This window comes from Leopardus geoffroyi, chromosome D1 (genome assembly GCF_018350155.1).
Source record: "Leopardus geoffroyi isolate Oge1 chromosome D1, O.geoffroyi_Oge1_pat1.0, whole genome shotgun sequence".
In the NCBI taxonomy this organism is placed as follows: domain Eukaryota; kingdom Metazoa; phylum Chordata; class Mammalia; order Carnivora; family Felidae; genus Leopardus; species Leopardus geoffroyi.
In genome coordinates, this window is record NC_059329.1 from 114,570,737 (window position 1) to 114,579,733 (window position 8,997).

Consider the following 8,997-nt stretch of genomic DNA (forward strand, 5'->3'; position numbering starts at 1 on the left):
ACCCGGCCCTCAGGCGTCCCAGGGTGTAACCTGGGCCAGCGTGCTGAGCCACACCTGTAAGAGAGGTCCCTGAGGGCCCCCGCCTGGGGGGGTAGCAACGGGGTACACGGAGCATGAGCCTGGTGCCTGGTTGGTGGCGAGCACCCCGGAAGCGATCCCAGGTGATATCGGTTATTGGTGTCCCTGTCGCTACCTTGGCCCTGAGCCCTGGCTGCCCCACGGGCCCCAAGTCCTCTCCCTTAGCACCTAGCACCACCAAGGGGCTTCCTGCTTTCTGCAGGGGGAGGGCGCTGGAGCCACTGTCGCCCAACACCCAGGGAGGAGAGCCCCGCTGGGAAGCAGGGCACAGTGGGAAGATGGGGGGCTTGGGAGCAGAAGGTTCTGGGATCCCATCCCCCTTGGGCCGGTCCCCGCCCCTCGAGGAGCCTCAGTCTCCTGCCTGACGACCACCGCCCAGACGCCGTGGGGTTTAAGCGAAGGAGCGCGTACAGGGCAAAGCTGGCCCGCTGTGGGTCTGCAGGAGGGCGTCTCGGTGTTTGCCGAGGGCTTAGGAGGGTTGATGCCGCAGGAAAGACACAGCGGCCACCCACCACGGAAGCTCTCATGGGACTGGCTTCCTGAGTCCCCTTCCCAAAGTGTTCCCCCACCCCCCCCCCCCCCCCGCAGGCCAGCTTCTCAGACAAGCAAACGCTGACCCTCTGGGGTGGTGGGAACGGAAGGGGCTGCCGCACCCAGCCTGCCACCCCCCGCCCCGGCCCCCGCTGCCCCTGCACTGCCCGGCGCGCACCCTCAGCCTTACTTGGGACTGTACCCGGCACAGGAACCCGCTCAGGAGGCAAGAGGGAGCCATTGTTCTCCGGCCTCCAGAGTGGAGGAGAATGTGTGTCACGAGGCGTGCCCCGTGCCAAGGCCTCCTGGCGGGGCGGCCAAGCACAGGGAGGGGGTGCCCTGGACCGGCCCAGGCTGTGGGCAGGGGCCCGGTGGAGGGCAGTGAGTGAGCCCGAGGGACAGACAGGGTCAGTCCAGACAGAGGCAGTGAAAGAGGGGGGAGGGCCCCGCTTTCCTCTGAGACTAGGCCGCGCCTTCACGCTTCTGCTACAGGTGTCAGCCTCCACCCGCAACAGGACCATCTCCCTGGGGGGGGGAGTTCCTGCCGGTCCTCGTCTAGAGCAAAGCAGAATTGGGCAAACCAAGCCCCGTCTCCCAGCCCAGGAGCTCCCGGCTGGCACGGCCCCTTGGAATCTGGGCAGAAGGCGGGTGCCTGGTGGAAAAGGTGAGGTTGTGGACTGGAGCCTGTATGAGTAAGAAAGGAACACAAACTGGGCGGCTTAACACGACAGAAATTCATTGTCCCACAGTTCTGGAAATCGGAGCCCCCGAGTCTTTCGGGCGGGCAGGGCTGGTTCCTCCCGAGGCTGTGAACGAGGATCCGGCCCGGGCTTCCCCCGGCTCGACCTCCCCTGTGTCCTCACGCTGCCTTCCTAACCCTCTGCTCCCACTCCTCCCTTTTTATAAGGACACCTGTCATACTGGCTTAGGTGCCCACCCTCGTCTCTGTGTCCTCATCCGAACTAATTTAATCTGCAATTACTCTCTTTACAGGGAAGGTCCCATCCCGTGGTCGTGGGGGCAGGGGACACCCAGCATTCTTTGTCCCTATCATCGGTGTTATTGTGTCTGACGTATTATATGTCTCATTTTTTCCCATTGACTGTCGGCTCTCAATAGCCTGTAAGCTCCAAGGGGGTAGATTCTTGTCTGCTTTGTCTGCCCACCCACCGTATTCTGAGCACCTTACGAGTGCCCGGCATATCCTTGGCACTCAGTACTTATTTGCCAAATGAATGAAGGAATGAATGGAAAGAAGGAAGAACGGATTGACAATCCTACAAGTCCGGGGCGCCTGGGTGGCTCGGTCGGTTAAGCGTCCAGCGTCAGCTCAGGTCACGATCTCGCGGTTCGTGGATTCCAGCCCCGCGTCAGGCTCTGTGCTGACAACTGGGAGCCTGGAGCCTGCTTCTGATTCTGTGTCTCCCTCTCTCTCTGCCCCTCCTCTGTTCACGCTGTCTCTCTCTCTCTCTCTCTCTCTCTCTCTCTCAAAAATAAATACACATTAAAAAAAAAAAAAGAAAAGAAAATTCTACAGGTCCACCTCCTGCTTAAATAGACCGCAAGCAGGGCTTCGTGGCCAGAGAAGTCACAGAGGGGCATGCCACCGCCCAAGACCTGAAGGACGCAGACAGCGAGGTTCCTGTCATTCTCATCCTCCCCCCGCCCGCGCAGGAGGTGGAGGGGTGTCGGGTGATTGACAGTGCGCTTGCAAGTTTGAAAGACACGACTCCAACCGCGGCTGTCCTCCGAGATGTGATGTCCTTCCTGGAGCAGGTCGGCACATTTGTTACGCAGCTACGGGTCTCACGGACGCGACGCGCCCCGCCTCAGAGCAGCGCGCTGTCCTGTGGCCAGACCAGCAGTGTGCCCCTGCCTTCATGCCGCGGGGTCAGATCGTCTCCTGTTTTCCATCCCAGTTTGGTCCACGCAGATTCTGACCGTCTCGGCACGCCTCAGGGTCTCACGCCATTCCACCGGATGATGGCTTCACGCCAACAGGCCGTGGAGCCCAGGACTTGGTGACATTTCGGGAGTTCAGTGGTCTGGGAATGTCAAGATATCCCCTGCAAAGTGGAGGACAAATCTTTACGCCTTGATCACCGTAACGGCAGGAGGAAGACAGACATCCGGACGAGGGTATCAATTAGGTAATTGCCTTTTACTTCAAGTAACAGCAACAGGGAAGAACAGTGACGTAATCAAGAGTTTTTCCATTAAAAGGAGTCCAGAGGCAAGAAGTTCGGGACTGCTGTGGGGGTCCCAGAGCGGAAGCGGGAACCCCATTCTGTCCTGCTCCTCTGCCTCCTGGTCCTGGCAAGTGCTAATGGAAGAGATGGGGGGGGGGGGGGGTCCGGGTTTTGGAGCAAAGCCATGTCACCTGAAAAGATAAATGGCGATTCTTTGAGATGCAAGTTTTGGCTTGCCCCCGGGGGACAATTCAAACTGTACATCAGGGGGGGGGTGTCACACCACCATGCGATCTGAGCTGCCCATTAGGGACTGGGTAACACGGGCCGTAAGGTGGGGTGTGCCTAGCCATGCGCCATCATCAAGGGAAAGGGGATTGACCTTGAGCCCAGGTAAATTGCCAGGAGCAGGTAGGCCACACTCCCCATAGGCCCGGTCACACCTGCCCGCTTCCGCACCTCCAGCCTGCACCGGTGAGCTCTGGAAGTTTCCTATGACACTTCTGGCAAGGGTTACTCCCATTTCTCCAGCAAAGACGCTGAGTCACGGGGACATTAAGCAACGTGTCCAAGTCACCCGGCGGGTTCGAGGAAGAGCTGGAGTCTGACTTCTGGACTACCGAGGGGACGAGGGGTCGTAGGACGGCCGGTACACGGCGGGGCGGGAAGGAAGACGATGTAACCGCAGCCCCTCCCAGGACTCCCATGCCCTGGGGTGGGGGGGGAGCCGGTCGGCGAAGACGGCGGTGGCCCGAGGCCGGCGGGGTCAGCGCGAGCTCGGAGTCCTCGGGGATGGCGGTCTAGGTCGTGGCACCAGGCGGAGGTGCAGCCTGACGAGGGGCTGGCGGAGGGCAGGGTCGTGAGAGGCCACCCGTCGGGTCGCAGAGATGAGGTCCCCGGCGCCGGGCTGCGTGTCCTTCCTTTCCGAGATATGACGGGCTCGGCGACTCTCCTCTTCTGCCATCTCTCTCCTCCCTACTTCAGTGGTCGTCGGTGGCCAGGGTTGCACACGACGCAGGGGCGTTACGGTGGCAGAGCGCGCCTCCCCCCCCCTCCCCCCCCCCCGCCCCCCCCCCCCCCCCCCCCGTCAGCAGCCTGGGCGCGGGGACAACGCGGTTAGGGCGAAGCAGCGAAACGGGGCGGCCTCGGGCCTCCCCTCCGGGGTCCTCGCCTCGGCAGGCGGGGTGCGCCCCCCTCTCCAGAAGCGTCCGGCCCCTGGCTCAGCCGAGGCGCGGGAGCGGGGCGACCCCAGCCGGCAGCCCCTGGGCCCCGTGCGGCCACCCCGCCGTCCCCGCCCGCCCTCCTTCGCAGTGGGGGGGGGGGAGGCAGCCGTGCCAGGCGGGGGTCCCGCGGGCCGTCGGCCGCTGTCACCTCCGCAACGGCGGAGGACGGCGGCTCGCCCGAGTCGCCCGCGACCCGGCCCCGTCTTCTTGCTCCGCGTTCTTAGCGGCAGCCGCCCCCGCCCCCCGACGTGGCCCCAGCTGGCTCCGCTGCCTCGGGCATCGCGCCCCTGCACAAGCCCCGGGCGCCCCGGCACCTCTCTTCGGAGGCTTCTGGAAGGGAAGCCCGCGGCCTCCCGGTTTCCCCGGTGACCTCAGCACGACCCTGGCCTCCCGCTGCCGCAAGGGACGCTGGGAGGACACGGGGTCGCCGGCGGCCGGCCCTCGGCTCTGGGGACGGCGGGACAGCGGGGGCTCACCAGGCCCGTCGCCTGGTCCCAGAAGCCGCCCCCCACCCCGCCCCCGCCCCCGGCCGCGCCGCGAGCTGCCGCTGTCCCCCCCCCACCCCCCCAGGGCTCCCCTTTCCCTCAGACGCCCCAGCGGGCGACGGGGGGGGGGGGGGTGGGGGGTGGGGACCCGTCTGACGCGTGAACCGTCGCGTCCGCAGGGACCGCAAGGTGGCATCAGGGGACCTGAGGGGAAGGGACTTGGGGGGGCGGGTCCTCTGACAGTGGGAGGGGCTGCTTCCCTCAGGCCTGGAGGAGGTCGGTCCCAGTGCAGGGGGACATCCGGGGTTGTGAGGGGACATCCGGGGTTGTGAGGGGACAGCCGGGGTGTGAGGGGACACCCGGGTGTGAGGGGACATCTGGGGTGGGAGGGGACATCCGGGTGTGAGGGGACAGCCGGGGTGTGAGGGGACACCCGGGTGTGAGGGGACATCTGGGGTGGGAGGGGACATCCGGGTGTGAGGGGACAGCCGGGGTGTGAGGGGACACCCGGGTGTGAGGGGACATCTGGGGTGGGAGGGGACATCCGGGTGTGAGGGGACAGCCGGGGTTGTGAGGGGACAGCCGGGGTTGTGAGGGGACATCTGTGGTGTGAGGGGACATCCGGGGTTGTGAGGGGACATCCGGAGTTGTGAGGGGACATCTGTGGTGTGAGGGGACATCCAGGTGTGAGGGGGCATCCGGGGTTGTGAGGGGACATCCGGAGTTGTGAGGGGACAGCCGGGGTGTGAGGGGACACCCGGGTGTGAGGGGACATCTGTGGTGTGAGGGGACATCCGGGGTTGTGAGGGGACAGCCGGGGTTGTGAGGGGACATCCGGAGTTGTGAGGGGGCATCCGGGGTTGTGAGGGGACACCCGGGTGTGAGGGGACATCTGTGGTGTGAGGGGACATCTGTGGTGTGAGGGGACATCCGGGGTTGTGAGGGGACATCTGGGTGTGAGGGGACATCCGGGTGTGAGGGGGCATCTGGGGTTGTGAGGGGACAGCTGGGGTTGTGAGGGGACATCTGGGGTTGTGAGGGGACAGCCGGGGTGTGAGGGGACATCCGGAGTTGTGAGGGGACATCCGGAGTTGTGAGGGGACACCCGGGTGTGAGGGGACACCCGGGTGTGAGGGGACATCTGTGGTGTGAGGGGACATCGGGGTTGTGAGGGGACAGCCGGGGTGTGAGGGGGCATCTGGGGTTGTGAGGGGACATCCGGGGGTGAGGGGACATCTGGGTGTCAGGGGACATCTGGGGTTGTGAGGGGACATCCGGGTGTGAGGGGACATCCCGGGTTGTGAGGGGACATCTGTGGTGTGAGGGGACATCCGGGGTTGTGAGGGGACATCCCGGGTTGTGAGGGGACATCCAAGGTGTGAGGGGACATCCGGATGTGAGGGGGCATCTGGGTGTGAGGGGACATCTGGGTGTGAGGGGACATCCGGGGTTGTGAGGGGACAGCCGGGGTTGTGAGGGGACATCCGGGGGTGAGGGGACATCTGGGTGTGAGGGGACATCTGGGTGTGAGGGGACAGCCGGGGGTGTGAGGGGACATCCGGTGTCAGGGGACACCTGGGGTTGTGAGGGGACATCCGGGGGTGAGGGGACATCCGGGTGTGAGGGGACATCTGGGGTTGTGAGGGGACATCTGGGGGTGAGGGGACATCCAGGTGTGAGGGGGCATCCGGGGTTGTGAGGGGACATCCGGAGTTGTGAGGGGACAGCCGGGGTGTGAGGGGACACCCGGGTGTGAGGGGACATCTGTGGTGTGAGGGGACATCCGGGGTTGTGAGGGGACAGCCGGGGTTGTGAGGGGACATCCGGAGTTGTGAGGGGGCATCCGGGGTTGTGAGGGGACACCCGGGTGTGAGGGGACATCTGTGGTGTGAGGGGACATCTGTGGTGTGAGGGGACATCCGGGGTTGTGAGGGGACATCTGGGTGTGAGGGGACATCCGGGTGTGAGGGGGCATCTGGGGTTGTGAGGGGACAGCTGGGGTTGTGAGGGGACATCTGGGGTTGTGAGGGGACAGCCGGGGTGTGAGGGGACATCCGGAGTTGTGAGGGGACATCCGGAGTTGTGAGGGGACACCCGGGTGTGAGGGGACACCCGGGTGTGAGGGGACATCTGTGGTGTGAGGGGACATCGGGGTTGTGAGGGGACAGCCGGGGTGTGAGGGGGCATCTGGGGTTGTGAGGGGACATCCGGGGGTGAGGGGACATCTGGGTGTCAGGGGACATCTGGGGTTGTGAGGGGACATCCGGGTGTGAGGGGACATCCCGGGTTGTGAGGGGACATCTGTGGTGTGAGGGGACATCCGGGGTTGTGAGGGGACATCCCGGGTTGTGAGGGGACATCCAAGGTGTGAGGGGACATCCGGATGTGAGGGGGCATCTGGGTGTGAGGGGACATCTGGGTGTGAGGGGACATCCGGGGTTGTGAGGGGACAGCCGGGGTTGTAAGGGGACATCCGGGGGTGAGGGGACATCTGGGTGTGAGGGGACATCTGGGTGTGAGGGGACAGCCGGGGGTGTGAGGGGACATCCGGTGTCAGGGGACACCTGGGGTTGTGAGGGGACATCCGGGGGTGAGGGGACATCCGGGTGTGAGGGGACATCTGGGGTTGTGAGGGGACATCTGGGGGTGAGGGGACATCCAGGTGTCAGGGGACATCTGGGGTTGTGAGGGGACATCTGTGGTGTGAGGGGACATCCGGGGTTGTGAGGGGACATCTGGGGTTGTGAGGGGACATCGGGGGTGTGAGGGGACATCCGGGGGTGCGGGGACATCCCGGGTTGTGAGGGGACAGCCGGGGTGTGAGGGGACATCCAGGGTGTGAGGGGGCATCTGGGGTTGTGAGGGGACAGCCGGGGTTGTGAGGGGACATCGGGGGGTGTGAGGGGACATCCGGGGGTGAGGGGACATCCGGGGGTGCGGGGACATCCCGGGTTGTGAGGGGACAGCCGGGGTTGTGAGGGGACAGCCGGGGTTGTGAGGGGACATCTGGGTGTGAAGGGACATCTGTGGTGTGAGGGGACAGCCGGGGTGTGAGGGGACATCTGGGTGTGAGGGGACATCCGGGGTTGTGAGGGGACATCCGGAGTTGTGAGGGGACATCAGGAGTTGTGAGGGGACATCCAGAGTTGTGAGGGGACACCCGGGTGTGAGGGGAACATCTGGGTGTGAGGGGACATCCCGGGGTGTGAGGGGACATCCGGGGTGTGAGGGGACATCCGGGTGTGAGGGGACATCCGGGGTTGTGAGGGGACAGCCAGGGTTGTGAGGGGACAGCCGGGGTGTGCGGGGGCATCTGGGGTTGTGCGGGGGCATCTGGGGTTGTTCGGGGGCATCTGGGGGTGAGGGGACATCCGGGGGTGAGGGGACATCTGGGGTTGTAAGGGGACAGCCGGGGTTGTGAGGGGACATCGGGGGGTGTGAGGGGACATCTGGGGTTGTGAGGGGACAGCCGGGGTTGTGAGGGGACATCCGGGGGTGCGGGGACATCTGGGGTTGTAAGGGGACAGCCGGGGTTGTGAGGGGACATCGGGGGGTGTGAGGGGACATCTGGGGTTGTGCGGGGGCATCTGGGGGTGAGGGGACATCCGGGGGTGAGGGGACATCTGGGGTTGTAAGGGGACAGCCGGGGTTGTGAGGGGACATCGGGGGGTGTGAGGGGACATCTGGGGTTGTGAGGGGACAGCCGGGGTTGTGAGGGGACATCCGGGGGTGCGGGGACATCCCGGGTTGTGAGGGGACAGCCGGGGTGTGAGGGGACATCCAGGGTGTGAGGGGGCATCTGGGGTTGTGAGGGGACAGCCGGGGTTGTGAGGGGACATCGGGGGTGTGAGGGGACATCCGGGGGTGCGGGGACATCCCGGGTTGTGAGGGGACAGCCGGGGTGTGAGGGGACATCCAGGGTGTGAGGGGGCATCCGGGGTTGTGAGGGGACAGCCGGGGTTGTGAGGGGACATCGGGGGTGTGAGGGGACATCCGGGGGTGCGGGGACATCCCGGGTTGTGAGGGGACAGCCGGGGTTGTGAGGGGACATCGGGGGGTGTGAGGGGACATCCGGGGGTGAGGGGACATCCGGGGGTGCGGGGACATCCCGGGTTGTGAGGGGACAGCCGGGGAGTGAGGGGACATCCAGGGTGTGAGGGACATCTGAGATGTGAGAGGACATCTGGGGCGTGAACGGACCGTCCGTGGCGTGAGGGGACGGTCTGCGATGTGGGGGAACATCCGAGCCTGTGAGGTGATATCCGAAGTGTGAGGAGATATCCGGGGTGTGAGGGGACATCCGGGGTGTGACAGGACATCCTGGGCCGTGTGATGAACTGTCCCGCAGTAGGGAGCGGGGCGTCGAGGCCGCCCTCCGCCCCCATCCCCCGCCACGCCCCGCGCCGGCTCCCCGGCTGGGCGGGCCTGGCCTAGAAGCCGCCGGGACTACGCGTCCCAGCAGGCGGCGCGCGGCGCGTCACTTCCGGCGGC

The 8,997-nt window shown here is 65.4% G+C and overlaps 1 long non-coding RNA gene across 1 annotated transcript; it reads right to left on the reverse strand.

Moving 5' to 3' along the window:
* Nucleotides 1-2,751: 2,751 nt before the first annotated feature.
* On the reverse strand, nucleotides 2,752-3,846 carry LOC123602755. The gene is made up of 2 exons (XR_006714536.1): nucleotides 3,181-3,846; nucleotides 2,752-2,989 (listed from the first exon to the last, which is right to left on the reverse strand). It is a non-coding gene; the product is annotated as an uncharacterized LOC123602755 (long non-coding RNA).
* Nucleotides 3,847-8,997: the final 5,151 nt, after the last annotated feature.